Consider the following 13,925-nt stretch of genomic DNA (forward strand, 5'->3'; position numbering starts at 1 on the left):
CGTCGATCTGGGCTTCACACCGGGAGGTGGGGTGGTTGTTACATAACTCACTGATCTCTTGTTTTTCAGGCTATTCTCATAGCACTTTTTCGCTTCTTTTTGATCAGACTTGATCGTGATCACCACCCCTTCCATGGACGGCAACTTTACCTTCATGTGCCGAGTCGACGGGATGGCGCCTATCCTGTTAAGCGTGGGCCTTCCCAACAGAATGTTGTATGCTGAAGGAGCGTTTACGATGAGGTACTTGATTTTCTCCGTCCTCGACCCAGCCTCATCTGTAAACGTGGTTCTCAGCTCAATGTACCCCCTGACCTCCACCTGGTCACTAGCGAACCCATATAGGCACCCTCCATAGGGCCTTAGCTGGTCAAGGGGCAACTCCAGCTGCGTGAAAGTCGGCCAGAACATCACGTCTGCCGAGCTTCCTTGGTCCACCAGAACTCTGTGGACCTTCCTTCCCGCTGTAACCAACGAAATGACTATGGGATCGTTGTCATGAGGCACAACGTCCCGAAGATCCTGTTTGGTGAACGTAATGTCCACTTCCGGCGAGTGATCTTCAAACATATCCACTGTCATCACCGATCGCGCGTACTTCTTCCTCTGCGACGCGGTGCACCCACCACCTGAGAAGCCCCCTGCAATGGTGTGGATCTCCCCGTGGATAGGCATCTCGTGTTGCTGGGCTTCTCCACCTGCTGGCTGGGAACTCGACGCTCCCCCCGTCCTCCTGTCCAGCAGATAGTCATTTAGGAACCCGCTCTTAACCAGATCGTCGAGCTGATATCCCAAGGACAAACACGAGTCCAAAGTGTGGCCAAAACCTTGGTGAAACTCACACCAGGCATCCGGCTTTGACCCCAGCACCTTGTCGCCCACCTTCTCAGGCGCTTTCAACCTAGCAGATATATTAGGAATGGCGATTAGATCCGCTAGTCCCATGACAAACTTGTGCTTAGGCGGGCGATTGTATTCCCGGCGTGCTGGTTGCTGGCGCCCCTGGCTCCTTCCCTTTTTCCTCCTATCGTAAGGATGGCGAGTCCTCTGGTCCTTCCTGGCCGCCGCCGCTGTTTCCAGCACCCTCTGCGGCTGGATCCTGGTCTGGGCGCGTGGCCTGGCGGGAGCCACGCTTCCTCTCTTCTCGGCGACTTCACTTTCGTCGGCGATGTGAGCCACCGCAAGTCGCCTGACTTCAGCAAACGTCGCGGGGTGAGCCCTGATCAAGGCCTCGCAGAATGGTCCTGGCTGCACGCCCTTTTTGAAGGCATAGACCAGCATTTCTTCATCTTTGGCCGGCGATCTGACCATCTGCGCTCCAAAGCGATTCAGGTAATCTCTGAGGGACTCTCCCTGGTACTGCCTTATATCAAACAGATCATAAGACACCCTGGGCGGTGCCTTATTCACGATGTACTGCTCGACAAAAATCTTCGAGAACTGTTGAAAATTGGTTATGTGGCCGTTAGGCAGGCTCACAAACCACTCCATCGCCGTTCCCTGGAGCGTACTCACGAACATCTTGCAGTAGACGGCGTCTGACCCTCCCGACAGCATCATCTGCGTATGGAACGTGGTTAGATGAGCCTCTGGATCCTCCACGCCGGTAAAGACAGCCTTAACCGGAACCACGCTCGTGGGAATAGGCGTGTCAGTAATCGCCTGAACAAAAGGCATAGGGAAAACACGAGGTGGCGTCGACGGCGCCACCTCTTCAGCAGAAAAACGCACTTGCTGCTCCTGAAGAGCTTGACGCAGCTCCTCAGTCACCTTGCTGAGCTCCTCGTTCCTGGTGCGAGAGGCGACCAGGTCCTCATGCATTCTCGCCTGCTCTACGCGTGAGGCTTCCACAGTCGCCTGCAACGAACGCATAATCTCTGCCATCTGCGCCATGGTCATGGCAGCGGCGCCTTCGGCAGCAACGGGCGCAACTGGACTTGAACGATTGCTTCTCATTTTTCTCATGAACTCAGCGAATCCCAGAATGCAGCGAACGACACTTCAACCACGATCGATTCAGCGATCAATCGGAGAAAACTGTGCGAAACTGCGCAAGAAAACTCAAGAACACCGTAAACCTTCAAAGAAAACCACAACTTCACCAGAAACCACCGCTTCCCCACGGACAACCAAACGAGCGAAAGAACTCGAACTTCCACCAAACAAATTACGTGTAAACAGCAGGAAACCTCACTCCACCGATCGAAAACCCAAACGAACGGTATAAAACGCGAATTCACCGAACGAAACTCAAGCAAACAGCAAATGATGGTTGCACCAGCACACAACCACGCAGAAAACTTCGAAAACCTCCAAGAACTCACGCTGTGGATGGGAGCAAGTTTTACACGGCCCCACGGTGGGCGCCTGATAATCCTGCCTGTTGACCGGAACGCTGGAAACTGCCTCGTCAAAGGATCGACGTGCGCACCGCTTCACACCCCCGTTCCTCTTCGAGATCCACCTCAAGAACCTGCAAAGAAACAGAGCGGCGCCGCTGCGGCCGATCGCACTCTAACGCCCAAGTCAGTGACCGAATCACCAAATACTAAGAGAACAAGAACCGTGCAAATCCTCTCTCACAGTCAGCTCTATAACTCGCAAGCGTAAAGAGTATAAACTAAACGTGCGTACCTCAAAAAGTTTGTTGAGAACTCTTATATACCTGGTTGTTTTCTCTCTCCTGGCAGTTACAGACCTGGACACGTGGCTCGCATCCAGTCGTACACGTGCCATCATCTGGAGCCTCCTTGACTTGGCGCTGCTTCTACTCTCATTTTGGCTAAGTTACTTATGCATGGTACTGCCCAGTGCATAGCTAACTTGGGAGTGCGATCTCTACTGGAGTTGGCGAGTTAGGGTGTCCTCATACACCTTCCCTGTGGTCTCGCCGGCCGCCTTCATAATTTGCTTCTCCTTCATCTTCGGCGATGTGCTTTCTCCGGCGATCTCCAACTGCTTGGTCGCCTGAGTTCACATCTGGCGACTTCATCTTTTAACCCGGTGATCGCCTATTCTGATATGCTGGAGATCGGAACACGCCAACTTAATAACTGGCGGCTTCACGAGCCCCCCGACTTCCTTCCCTTCTGCCAGCCTGGCGCCTTGCCAACACGCCTATACTGTAGCAGGATGCCACGTCATCACTCCCGACTACCAGGGCGGTACAATTTATATATGTTATCATATTATTCAGAAGATAACATAAATGATTATTATAATTTAAATATGTTGTGATATTATTCTTAAGATAACAAATATAATTGTTATTATTCAAATTTGTTATCATATTATTATGAAAATAATAAATATATTTAAATACGTTATCATATTATTATGAAGATAACATAAATTTATATTATCATTTAAATCTGTTGTGATATTATTATGAAGATAAAAAATATAATAGTTATTATTTAAATCTGTTATCATATCATTATGAATATAACATAAATGATTATTATCATTTAAATTTGTTGTCATATTATCCTGAAGTTAAAAAAATATAATTGTTATTATTTGAACATGTTATCATATTATTTTGAAGATAATAAATATAATTGTTATTAGTTAAATCTGTTATCATATTATTCTGAAGATAACATATATGATTATTATCATTTAAATATGTTGTGATATTATTCTAAAGATAACACATATAATTATTATTATTTAACATATATATTTAAATTTGTTATCATATTATTCTAAAGATAACAAATACAATTGTTATTATTTAAATCTATTATCATATTATTATGAAATTAGCAAATATATTTAAATCTTATATCATGTTATTATGAAGATACCTATACTAAACTATTCAACTACTCGGTCAAGGCAGCCACTTAACAACTAGCAATCCTTACCAAACTATGTAACTATTCGGTTAAGGTAACCACTTAACAAATAACGACCCTTACCGACTGGACAATTATTCCGTTAAAGCAGCCGCTTAACCACTAGCAACTCTTATCGATCAACTATTCACTTAAGGCAATAACTTAACAATTAGCAACCCTTCCTGACCGAACAATTACTCGGTTAAGGCACCCTATTAAAAACTAATGACCCTTATCGACTAACTACTTGGTTAAGGCAACCATTTAATAATTAGCGAACCTTACCGATCATCACCTATCTGATGAGGTAGTTCGCTTAACAACTAGCAACCCTTACCGAATGATAAATACTCGGTCAAGGAAGCTGCTTAACAACTAGAAACCCTTACCGACCGAACAAATATTCAGTTAAGGCAACCGCTTAACAACTAGTGACCCTTACAGATCAACTATTCGGTTAAGGCATCCGTTTAACAACTAACAACCATTATCGACCAACTACTCGGTTAAAGCAGCCACTTAATAATTAGAGAACCTTACCGATTGTCACCTATCTGATGAGGCAGTTCACTTAACAACTAACAACCCTTACCAAATGAGAACTACTTGTTGAACAAGATGCTTTGATGTCTCCAAATCCAAGTGGAAAGCTTGAAGACCTTGCTGCTGTTGTGTGTGTGTGTCTAGTTGTTTGAAACTTGTTAATTTACTCCTTAAGATGATCCTAACTCAATTGAATCTTTAACATTTTGAAAAGGTGGGTTTTTCTAAAAGGAAGTGAAATTTCAACAGGTTGAAATTTCGAATTGTTTGACACTTAGTGGATTTTAAAATGATGGAAAAGCCTTGTCTTTGCCTTTGCTGTCAAACAAATTTCAACATGTTAGAATTTCTAAACAACAGGTTGTTCGACACTTAGTGGATTTTAAAATGATTTGGAAAAGCTTTATCTTTGCCTTTGTTGTCAAACAAATTTCAACAGGTTGAAATTTCGAAACAACAGGTTATTTGACATATAGTGGATTTTAATGTTGTCAAACAAAAATCAATCGGTTATTTACAAAAATCAACCGATTGTTTTGCTGAAAACCTTAACAAAATTCTGTTAAGTGAGTTTTCTGTTTTAAATGATTCCAACAAATTTTGGATTTTTGTTGTAACTGTTTTAACCATTTGATTGAAAGATAAAAAGGTGGTTTTGCGCTCATATGCATCAACTAATTGAAAGAGATCAATCAAAAACAATTTTCAAGTTTTCAAAGAGCTTTTGGATCATTTCAAGTGTGGAATAGGATTGGGTCTTGTATTATGAACTTTGATCTTGTGATTTACCCAGGTGTATTCTATTCCCTTCTTTCTTAATAATTGTATTTCTGTACTGGTCTTGCATAGAAGTGTTGTGTGTTCTTGAGGGGATCAAGATTGTTAGAATATATGGCCTTAAACGAGAGAGGCGGTGAATTGTTTAAGAAGGATTTTTGAAAACTTTTAAGATTAGAATGAAAATACTTCAGAAGAACCTTGATTAAGGATTCAGTTTTTCCAAAACAAACAACAAAAGCACAAAGCTGGAAAAACAATCGGTTGTTTTAGCGAAACAATCGGTTGTTTATACCAGTTCCAAAATATCAAACTGAATTAAAGAGATAGGGATAGAGAAAATGTACACAGTTGTTTATACTGGTTCACTCCAATCCAGAGCTACATCTAGTCTTCTCAGAAACCCTGAGGATATTCACTAAGCAATCACCACTTGATCACTTACACCACAACCAAGAGAATGACCTTGAAAACCTCAAGACACACACTCTCCTTGGTCAACACTAAGATTGCTGATCTTGAACACCTCAAGAACACACAGCCAATCTCAGCAACACACACAAACAAATTGTTCAGCAGTTTACAAAGATTACACTTGTTACAGATGGAAATCTGAAATCAATACAAGTAGAATCCCTATTCAACACTTTGATCAATCTCTCAACTCTTTAGCTATCTCAGAATACTTTGAAAAACTCTTCTTAGATTAAAACTATGTTTCAAGATTTTTAATATATCAAAACTGTTTTTCAGAATATATCTAAGAATATAGTTTGTTATCAAATTTTAACAAACTCTTAATTGCATTTAAAATAGATTGGTCAAAGCATTTAATGACTGGAGCGTATTTAGTTAAAGCATTTAAAGCTCAGTAAAAGAAAACAGTTTTTCTGTTATGGTTTTAAAACAAACAATCGATTGTTTCCTCGAATCAATCGGTTGTTTTGTTACTTAACAAAAACACCATTCAAAAACAGTTTTCAAAGTTTCTCAAAACACCTAAGTGGAAACAATCGGTTGTTTCGACAAAACAATCGGTTGTTTCAACTTAGTTTGAAAATCATTTTGCTTTGATAAAATTGAGATGCTAATTGCTTTGAGATTTAATCTAAGTGTTGATTACAACATTGAACTACCCCAGAACAAGGCTAAAACCAGCACAGCAGCATCAAGCAAAGCAGAGGCTTCATCATCCTTCAAAGGATTTGGATTCTTCAAAACATTGAACACCACTTGGTTCAACAATCTCCCCCTATTTGATGAAGACAAATCCCTGGTGCTTGTGTTGTACTGATTAAATCTGAAGCAGTTCCTGCAGAGAAAGCATTTATACTATCCAAAGCTTCTTACAGCAGCAAGTTGGATTTCACTCATTAAGCATAATAAACAATCGGTTGTTTACACGAAACAATCGGTTGTTTCTATTAGCAGCAGCAGAAAGCAATTTTAAATTCAGAGATTTAAACATTTTATGCATATAAGACATAGATATACAAGAACCAATAATTCTCCCCCTATTTGTCTTCACAAATAGACTTTAACATGTATTAAAAACAAATTTAAGAGAGATTATTAAGATCAAGAATACCTAACTCATTTCTCAAGAAGAAAAACCTCTCTTTTGGCAAAGGCTTTGTGAAGATGTCAGCTAGCTGCAGTTTGGTCTCCACAAACTTCACTTCACAGTTCCCATTTTGCACATGATCTCTGATGAAATGATGTCTTATTTCAATATGTTTTGTCCTTGAGTGCTGAATCTGATTTTTGGTAAGATTGATTGCACTTGTGTTATCACACATCAAGGGAACTTTGCTGATTTGTAAACCAAAATCTGCAAGTTGTTGCTTGAGCCATAGGATCTGTGCACAACAGCTACCCGCAGCTATATATTCTGCCTCAGCAGTAGAGAGAGCAACACATGCTTGCTTCTTGCTATGCCATGAGATTAGGCCTGAGCCAAGAAGGTGACAAGTGCCACTTGTGCTTTTTCTATCTAGCTTGCAGCCTGCAAAATCAGAATCTGAATAACCAATTAAATGTATAGGAGAATGAGAAGGATACCATAGTCCTACAGAAGATGTTCCTTTGAGATATTTCAGAATCCTTTTTGCAGCTTTGAAGTGTGACTCTTTAGGATTTGCTTGATATCTTGCACATAGACACACCGCAAACATGATGTCCGGTCTACTTGCTATTAGATAAAGCAATGATCCAATCAAACCTCTGTATTTTGTTTGATCTATACTTTTTCCAGTAGCATCTGCATCCATATAGCAGCTTGATGGCATTGGAGTGCTTGCCTCTTTGCAATTCTCCATGTCAAACTTTTTGAGAATTTCCTTGCAATACTTTGATTGACTTAGGAAGATCCCATCCTTTGTTTGTTTAACCTGCAATCCAAGAAAGAAAGATAGTTCTCCCATCATAGACATTTCAAACTCACCTTTCATTGCAGCCACAAATTCTTCACAGAGCCTATCTTGTGTAGCACCAAAGATGATGTCATCAACATAGATTTGCACAAGAATTATTTCTGCATTAGACTTTTTGATGAAGAGAGTCTTGTCTACCATTCCTCTTTCATAACCATGTGATAGCAGAAAGTTGCTAAGCCTCTCATACCACTGCCTTGGAGCTTGTTTCAGACCATACAAAGCTATCTTCAACTTGAAGACATGGTTAGGAAACTTGTGATCTTCAAAACCCGGTGGTTGATCTACATAGACTTCCTCATTGATGTAGCCATTCAAAAAGGCACTCTTTACATCCATTTGGAAGAGTTTGAAGCCACTCATACAAGAAAAAGCCAGCAGCAGCCTCACAGCCTCCAATCTAGCCACAGGAGCAAAGGTTTCACCATAGTCTATGCCCTCTTCTAGATTGTAGCCTTTGGCAACTAGCCTTGCTTTGTTTCTAGTGATCACTCCATCCTCATCTAGCTTGTTCCTGAAAACCCATTTTGAACCAATAATATTCATTTCATTAGTTTTAGGGACAAGAAACCATACCTCATTTCTTTCAAATTGGTTTAGCTCTTCATGCATAGCCTCAACCCATTTCTCATCCTTGAGAGCTTCTTCAATTGACTTTGGTTCAATTTGAGAAACAAAAGTTGTGTGCCTGCAAAAGTTTGAGATGGAGCTACGTGTGGAGACACCTTCCTTTATCTGCCCTATGATGTTATCCACTGACAGATCTCTAGGAATCCTCCACTCTTTAGGCAGCTCACTCTGTTGCAGAATTTCAATCGGTTATTTCTGCGAATCAACCGGTTGTTTTTCCTGCACAGATATCTAGCTTCTCCAAACTGATGCTTTGTTCGTCTTCCTCAGCACCGATCTTTGGGTTCACACTGATTCTGCGATCTACCTCATCAAAGACTACATGTACTGATTCTTCTACAGTCATCAATCTTTTGTTGTAGACTCTATATGCATGGCTTGTGAGAGAATAACCAATGAAAATGCCAAGGTCAGCTTTTTCATCAAACTTTCCCAAGCTTTCCTTTCCATTGTTGAGAACAAAACAGCTACAACCAAATACTTTGAGGTGACTGATGTTAGGCTTCCTTCCATTGAATAGCTCATATGGGGTTTTCTTCAAGATGGGCCTTATAAGCACCCTATTCATCACATAACAAGAGGTGCTCACTGCATCTGCCCAAAAATACTTAGGAAGTGATGATTCACTAAGCATTGTCCTTGCAAGCTCTTCAAGAGATCTGTTCTTCCTCTCTACAACTCCATTCTGCTGTGGTGTTCTTGGAGTAGAGAAATTGTGTAGGATCCCCAACTTCTCACAGAACTTTGCAAACTTCTCATTTTGGAATTCTCCTCCATGGTCACTTCTTATGGAGCCAATGTTGCTAGCTTCTTGCTAGCTTTTTGAATGCAGCAAAGCCATCACTCTTTGATTCCAAGAACAAAGTCCAAGTGTACCTAGAGAAATCATCAACAATAACAAGAGCATAATAATTTCCACCAAGACTCATAGTTCTAGAGGGTCCAAAGAGATCCATGTGAAGGAGTTCAAGAGGTCTCAATGAAGAGACAAGATTTTTGGTTTTAAAAGAACTCTTCACTTGTTTCCCCTTTTGGAAAGCTTCAAAAATGTGATCCCTCTCAAACTTGAGTTTTGGCAGCCCAATCACAAGATCTTTTAATATTAGCTTGTTCAAATGATTCATGTGAATATGAGCAATTCTTCTATGCCAAAGCCAAGATTCATCTTGCTTGGATAGAAGACATCCAATTGAACATGGTGTAGAGATATCTAGAAGATACACATTATTAACTCTCTTACCTACCAACATTACCTCTTTGGTGTTAGGTAGACAGATTTCACATGTGTTTGTCTTGAACATTACTTGATATCCCTTGTCACATAGTTGGCTAATACTCAGAAGATTATGCTTTAGGCCCTCAACAAAGAGCACATCATGAATCACCAAGATGCTTTCATCTCCTATGGATCCTCTTCCAAGTATTCTTCCTTTGTTGTTGTCTCTATAGGTGACATAACCCTCTTGCTTGAAGGATATTCTCAGGAACTTTGATTTGTCCACTATCATATGTGTACCGCCCTGGTAGTCGGGAAAGATGACGTGGCATCAAGCTACTGTATAGGCGTGTTGATGGGACGCCTGGTTGGCAGAAGGGAAGGAAGTCGGGGGGCTCGTGTAGTCGCCAGTTATTAAGTTGGCGTGCTCCGATCTCCAGCACACCAGAACCGGCGGTCACCGGGTTAAAGAGGAAGTCGCCAAATGTAAACCCAGGCGACCAAGTAATCAGAGATCACCGAAACAAGGACATCGCCGGAGATGAAGGCAGATAGACATTTCCCAGCTGGCCAGAGGATGAGGTCGGGGGACAGCTTGCTTGAGCATACACGGTGGAACAGGTGGTGCAGATCATGAAGGCGGCCGGCGAGACCACAGGGAAGGTGTATACGAAGGCACCCTAACTCGCCAATCCAGTAGAGATCGCGCTCCAAGACAACTATGCACTGAGCAGTATCATGCATAAGTAACTTAGCCAAAGGAGAGTCAGAAGCAGCGCCCAAGTCAAGGAGGCTCCAGATGATGGCACATGTACAGCTGGATGTGAGCCACGTGTCCAGATGTGTAACTGCCAGGAGAGAGAAAGTGACCAGGTATATAAGGGTTTCCCAACGAACTTCTGAGGTACGCACGTTCAGATTGTCTTCTTTACGCTTGCGAGTTCTTGAGTATACAGAGAGAGAGAACTGGTTCACGGTTCCTTGAGAGTTCTTGAGTGTTACTCTTAGTATTTGGTGATTCAGTCACTGACTTGGGCGTTGGAGTGCGATCGGCCGCAGCGGCGCCGTTCTGTTCTTTTGCAGGTTCTTGAGGTGGATCGCGGCGAAGGACGGAGGTTGACACGGCGCACACGTCGTTCCAAGTTTGACGAGGCATAACTCCAGCGTTTTGGTCAACAGGCAGGATCATCAGGCGCCCACCGTGGGGCCGTGTAAAACCTGTTCCCATCCACAGCGTGAGTTCTTGGAGGTTTTTGCAGTTTTCTGTGTGGTTGTGTGCTGGTGCAACCATTGTTCGCTATTCATCTAGATTTTGTTCGGTAATTTTGCGTTTTCCACCGTTCGTTTGGATTTTTGTTCGGTGAGGTGAAGTTTTCTGCTGATTGCGCGAGTTTTGTTCGGTGAGATCTGAGTTCTTTGGCTCGTTTTGCTTTCCGTGAGAGAAGCGGTGGTTTCTGGTTGAGTTGCGGGTTTCTGTGGAGGTTTTTTGCGTTCTTGAGGTTTCTTTCGCAGTTTTCGCGAAGTTCTGACCGATTGATCGCTGAATCGATCGTTGCTGAAGGAAGTGTTGTTCATTGCACTCTGTGATTCGTCAAGTTTCATGAGAAAAATGAGAAGCAACCGTTCAAGTCCAGTTGCGCCCGTTGCTGCTGAAGGCGCCAGCGCCATGACTATGGCGCAGATGGTGGAGATCATGCGTTCGTTGCAGGCGAATGTGGAAGCCTCGCGTATAGAGCAGGCGAGAATGCATGAGGACCTGGTCGCCTCTCGGGCCAGGAATGATGAGCTTAGCAAAGTGACTGAAGAGCTGCGTCAAGCTCTTCAGGAGCAGCGAGGGCGTCCTATTGCTGAAGAGGTCGCGCCGTCAACGCCGCCTCGTGTTTTTCCTACGCCTTTCGCTCAGGCGATTACTGACACGCCTATTCCCGCGAGTGTGGTACCTGTTAAGGCTGTTTTTACCGGCGTGGAGGATCCTGAGGCTCATCTCACCACGTTCCATACGCAGATGATGCTGTCGGGAGGGTCAGACGCCGTGTACTGCAAGATGTTTGTGAGCACACTCCAGGGAACGGCGCTGGAATGGTTTGTGAGCCTGCCTACCGGTCACATAACCAACTTCCAACAGTTTTCTAAGATTTTCGTCGAGCAGTACATCGTGAATAAGGCACCGCCCAGGGTGTCTTATGATTTGTTTGATATAAGGCAGTATCAGGGAGAGTCCCTCAGGGACTACTTGAATCGCTTTGGGGCGCAGATGGTCAGATCGCCGGCCAAAGATGAAGAAATGCTGGTCTACGCATTTAAGAAGGGCGTGCTGCCGGGACCATTCTGCGAGGCACTGATCAGGGCTCACCCTGCCACGTTTGCTGAGGTCAGGCGACTTGCGGTGGCCCACATCGCCGATGAGAGTGAAGTCGCCGAGAAGAGAGGAAGCGTGGCTCCCGCCAGGCCACGCGCCCAGACCAGGATCCAGCCACAGAGGGTGCTGGAGACAGCGGCGGCCAGAAGGGATCAGAGGACTCGCCATCCTTATGATCCAAGGAAGAACAAGGGCAGGGGCCAAGGGCGCCCGCAACCAGCACGCCGGGAGTACAATCGCCCGCCTAAGCACAAGTTTGTCATGGGATTGGCGGACCTGATCGCCATTCCCAATATATCAGCTAGGTTGAAAGCGCCCGAGAAGGTGGGCGACAAGGTGCTGGGACCAAAGCCAGACGCCTGGTGTGAGTTTCACCAGGGCTTTGGCCACACCGTAGATTCGTGCTTGGCTTTAGGATACCAGCTCGACGATTTGGTTAAGAGCGGGTTCCTAAACGACTATTTGCTGGATAGAAGGACGGGGGGCGCGTCGAGCTCCCAACCAGCAGGTGGAGAGGCCCAGCAGCACGAGATGCCCACACACGGGGAAATCCACACCATTGCAGGGGGTTTCTCGGGTGGTGGATGCACCGCATCACAGAGGAAGAAATACGCGAGGTCTGTGATGACGGTGGATATGTTTGAAGACCACTCGCCGGATGTGGACATTGCGTTCACCAAGCAAGATCTTCGGGACGTTGTACCTCATGACAACGATCCCATAGTCATCTCGTTGATCACAGCAGGAAGAAAGGTCCACAGGGTTCTGGTGGACCAAGGAAGCTCGGCGGACGTGATGTTCTGGCCGACTTTCACGCAGTTGGAGCTGCCCCTTGACCAGCTGAGGCCCTATGGAGGGTGTTTGTATGATTTCGCTGGTGACCAGGTGGAGGTCAGGGGGTACATAGAGTTGAGAACTACGTTTACAGATGAGGCGGGTTCAGGAACGGAGAAAATCAAATACCTTGTCGTAAACGCTCCTTCAGCGTACAACATTCTGCTGGGAAGACCCACGCTCAACAGAATAGGCGCTATACCGTCGACCCGGCACATGAAGGTGAAGTTGCCATCTATGGAGGGGGTGGTGATCACCATTAAATCCGACCAGAAGGAAGCGAAGAAGTGCTATGAGAATAGCCTGAAAAACAAGAGGTCGGTGAGTTACGTGACAACCACCCCGCCTCCTGGTGTGAAGCCCAGATCGACGGTAATAGAAGAGATCGCCGGAAGAGACGTGGTGATGGTGGATGCTGAGCTGGGGGAGGGGAACGCTGGTCTGGAGGAAGAAGAGGCGAGGAATCGCCCTGAGAAAGCGAGAGAGCTGGGAATCGCCAGGGCGGTGATCGCCAGAGAAACCAGGCCAAAACCCGTCGAGCAGTGGCTCGAGATAGAGATCGGAGGAAAGATCTTCAAGCTGGGAAGATCTCTGGAGGTCGAGCTCCAGGACCAGATCGCCAAGGTGATAGAGCGGCATCTGGATGCTTTTGCATGGTCCGCTTCGGACATGCCCGGGATCGATCCCGACTTCTTGTGCCATCATTTGGCGATGGACAACTTGGTGAGACCAGTGCGGCAGAGGAGAAGGAAGTTCAACGAGGAGAGGAGGCAGGCGATTAGAGACGAAACACAGAAACTCCTCGCTGCAGGCCACATCAGGGAAGTCCAGTACCCTGAGTGGCTGGCCAATGTCGTGCTGGTGAAGAAGAGCAACGGAAAATGGCGCATGTGCGTCATCTTCACCGATTTGAATAAGGCTTGCCCAAAGGACTCATATCCTTTACCAAGCATAGACGCCCTAGTGGATAGTGCTGCAGGGTGTAAGTTGTTGAGTTTCCTGGATGCCTTCTCGGGGTATAACCAGATCAAAATGCATCCCATGGATGAAGAGAAGACTGCCTTCATGACCGAGAGATCGTGCTACTGCTACAAGGTGATGCCGTTTGGGCTGAAGAACGCGGGGGCCACGTACCAGAGGTTGATGGATCGAGTACTTGCACCGATGTTGGGAAGGAATGTGCAAGCGTACGTGGATGACATGGTCGTGACCTCGCCAGAGAAAAGCAAGCACGTTGCGGACTTGGAGGAGTTGTTCACGACGATCGCCAAGTTCAGGTTGAAGCTGAATCC

Source organism: Phaseolus vulgaris, unplaced genomic scaffold, assembly GCF_000499845.2.
Source record: "Phaseolus vulgaris cultivar G19833 unplaced genomic scaffold, P. vulgaris v2.0 scaffold_71, whole genome shotgun sequence".
NCBI lineage: Eukaryota > Viridiplantae > Streptophyta > Magnoliopsida > Fabales > Fabaceae > Phaseolus > Phaseolus vulgaris.